This window comes from Amblyomma mixtum, chromosome 5, assembly GCF_055824585.1.
Source record: "Amblyomma mixtum isolate Tamu chromosome 5, ASM5582458v1, whole genome shotgun sequence".
Lineage (NCBI taxonomy): Eukaryota > Metazoa > Arthropoda > Arachnida > Ixodida > Ixodidae > Amblyomma > Amblyomma mixtum.
In genome coordinates, this window is record NC_143016.1 from 160,087,558 (window position 1) to 160,091,622 (window position 4,065).

Below are 4,065 nucleotides of genomic sequence, written 5' to 3' on the forward strand. Positions count from 1 at the left end.
ATGACTTTTCTCCATTTACTCTGCTACGGTCGTCCTTGTCTTGAAAAACGCGCGAGAAGGCCTTATGATGTCTTAGCAATGAAATACATGCACGATAGGATGCTTATTCTGATATTACTTACAAGTGATCTTATAGTAATGCACGACAAACTTCGCAGATATTTGACCGCTTCGAGAAGACAATTGACTGCTTTGACGCAGCAACAAACTTGGGAAACTGCTCAGAGCTCCCTGATTGTAGATTTTTAAAAGGTCACTGCGTGGGAGCGCAGTTGGTACTCTGACTTCCAGTACCATTTGGGGTGAAAGACAAATAGTATATTAAGTAGGGTAGGTCTGTTGAGAACTCTGCGCAGGTTAGATGTCTCGCTTCAGCATCGCCTTGGTTCACGGCTGATTGGTATCTCATCGCTCGATAATTGTTGTCTTCTGTGATCAAGATCGTGACTTGCTTAAGTGACTACACTCACCGTACCAAGTGAGGCGTTTCCAAAAAAGGTGAAACGCTACGTCAGCCGACCTGGTTCCCACCTGGGCTCCACTTTGGGAACAGCAGAGGACGTCCTTGTACGCGCTCACGGTGTACTCTCTGGGCAGGTTAGTGCGTTAGCATTCTTTTCTACCTGTAATTTATTGACGTTGCTGATGCCAAACTGAAAGCCTGCATGCACGTTTGCAAACTGCCGAACGAAAGTTGCAAAACAGTTCAGACAAGAAATATGTAACTGGCGTGCTGCGATAGAAAAAAGTACAGAATCAGTTCAAAGAAATAAAGTGATCGATGGATCTCTTGAACACACACTCCGATGCGATGGTCACACGCTGCTCTAAAATTGAAAAAGACAACTCTGCACTAAAAAAAAGAAAATGTGGCACTGCATGCCCGTTGCCAGTGGCTATTGGAAGAGCTCATGCGCGACTCTGAAAATGACTGACATAGAACAGCACTCCCGGAAAAGAAATTTGAGACTGAAAGGTGCATCAGTCGCAGAAAACGAGAACCTTTCAGGCCTAGTGAGCACAATCAGTGACGTAGTGCAGGAGCCGATAACAGCATCTGATACAGATGTGCGACATCGTGTCCTTAGAAAACACGAGTGATGACCAAATGTTGTTCAGATCAGGAATCGCGCAAAGCGAGACGCAGTGCTCCAAAAAGCACGGAAGCACGCACTAAACACATCTGAACTTCAGCTGCCAGCAATATCCCACTATTTTTAAATGACCGCTTGTGCCCGATACACAAGAAGTTCCTGGGTCAAACTTACGCGTAAGAAGGAGGCAAAATCGAAGTACGCCCGGATAAAGGACTGAAAAAATTTTGCGTGTAAAACGGACACATTGGGTGTATTGCGCATCACTTGCGTCAGCGACATAGATAAAATAGAACAAACGCTTCTCTTCAGCTTTTCCGTGCATTAACGTTGAAATTAGTGCTCATGGTGGGATAATGCTTAACTATTTTCGATGTTTGCGCTCTACGCAGAATCAATAATGAACAATTTTACTTCCTTCCATTTAAAAGTGAAATCTGCGCGCAACAAAGAGAATAATCTGCATGCTTTATTTTCTTGCTTTAGCTTCACATGTGATATACCCATGATTTATAAAACCTGGTGCCACAACGATTACCAAGTACATAAGGATGGTGGATGCACGAAGCATTTTTTAAACCGCGCAATGAGAAAAGGAAGCGCTGTATTAATCATGGCCGAAATTTCGTTAAAAGTGAATGCCATTCCTGACTACACCAAATGAGTGACGGTTTTGAAATCCCAAGGGCGTCTTGCAGCAACAGCGTCCACTCTATTTTAACCGTATTGGTTCTAGGTAGCGATTTGAACATAGGCTTACTAAACGTATAATCGATTCAGCTTGACTTCCTAATCCTATTAGAGTCTAATGCCTCCATCAACCTAATCAGTCAGACCACTCGTAACCACTAGAACACTGAGACGCCACTCAACGTCTTCATTTCGAACTAGACGAGTTCTGTTTCGCATTCGGGCGTAATTGGCGCACTCAACATTGATCAGCTCCCAGTGTTTCTTATCACTGACCTACTTAAACCACGCTACTTGCTCCATAAAGAGGAGCTCGTCTGATTTCAAGACATCAGTCCAGCTTTATTAGGACCATTCTGAAGCGATGTAATGATCGCAAACTGGTCCGAAATATATAACAAGACCGATCGCAATTTGGCGTATAATTACTTTTTACATCTTTTTAAATCCGTTTATATCACGTAGTTTTCGTACAAGACGAAAGCGTGCAACAGAAAAGGCCGGAAACCTTGGATAACAAACAACTTATTTCATATAAAAAAAAGATAGAATGTACCGAAAGCTTTTGCGAACAATAAAGCCAGATTACTTTCAGAAATTCAAAGCTTTCCGAAACAAGCTAACTCGTATCCTTAGAGAGGCTAAAAATAGTTTATGCAGAACCTATTCAATAGGCAGACAACGAAACATTATGTCATTATCTGGCAAAGGCTAAATGGCGTACCACAGAATGAAAGTCAGACTGCGCAGTTGCCTCAAGAAACTGTTTTAAATGGCACAGCAATGCCAGGGCCTTCATTAACTAATTCCTTTAATGATTACTTTACTTTTCTTGTAAACAGCTTTCATCATCCTGGGAGTCTTAATCTTAAGTCTAAAAATGTAGTAAGTGTATTTAAAAGACCTACCGGTGCCCAGGAAAGATATAATGCGTTCATACATTTTCGGAACAGTACACGTGCTACTGTAGAACGAATTACAATGTGATAATTGTAACTGTTGCGGCCTTCAATATTGCGATCAATATTGCCGGTGTTCAATCAATATTGTCTCTCTGAGAAAAGCATCACATCATTACCGACGGCCCATGTGGCTTTAGAAAAGCAATTATACTTTTAACTCAAAAAGAATTTATCCTGAAAGAATTTTAACCGAAATTATTAACATTACGGGTATTCATAGATTTTTCCAACGCCTTCGACCGTATCACCATGAAACGCTAAATGGAAAACTGGAAATTTACGGCATTAAAAGATATTCTTAAGTCTCACAAAGAGTTATCTTGAGAATTGGTACCAAGAGCTTGTAATAGAAAATCATATATCGCAACTTAATTCAGTGACAAGTGGCGTACCTCAAGGGCGCATTCTTGGACCGCTTTTATGGATAATTTACATCACCGACATAGCAAACGTCCCTCCGCTGGCTGCACATATCGGGGCCAATGACACTGCCCTCCTATTTGCGTCTGCTAACTGTAGTAAACTTGTAACTCGCGCGATTCAGCATTAAATAACCTAAATACATGGTGTCGAGCAAACTGAATGACAATTAATGCCAACTAAACGAAAGCTATTCTGTTTGAACCCCACCGTTCTAGGGACATTATAATTGACCGTATAATTTAGTAAAGCTGAGATCTGGGCGAGTTGGTATGCATTCATACTGGTGAACAGTGCAAAAAGGCGGGACAACGACAAGACAAGCGCTGACTATCAACTGGGTTTATTTAAGGACGGAAGGGTATATACATGAAAACATAACACAAAGAAGTAAGAAGATAATGTGAAAAGGGCCGTGAAAATCAAAAACTATGTCACATGGGAAGTGACAGCGCTTGTCTTGCTGTCCCGCCTTTTTGCGCTGTTCACCAGTATGACCGTATAATTACTGGACACTCAGCTGTGCATGTCACATCCTCAGTTTAATGCTTTGGTGTCACTTTTGGAGAACATCTTACCCTGAATGAACACTTCGACTTGCTTTCGGGTCAGGCGTCGTACGTGGCCTAGCAAAGGCACGCTTCTTCCTGCCCACCTCAGTCAAGTTACTAGTGTAAAAGTTCCTCTGTTTTTTGCACATCTAAAATACTGTCACCTAGTCGGGTGTAACGCTGCACGATCAAACGTTGGTGAACTTTCTGTACTGTAGAAAAATTTGTCCGCGCTATCGTTACTTCAGCGTATGATACACAAATATTAAACAAATTTTTAAGAAACTTCAAGTTTGTCCCGTAAATTTATCATTGAATGAATCACTTTCTAAGTGGTTCATTACAGAA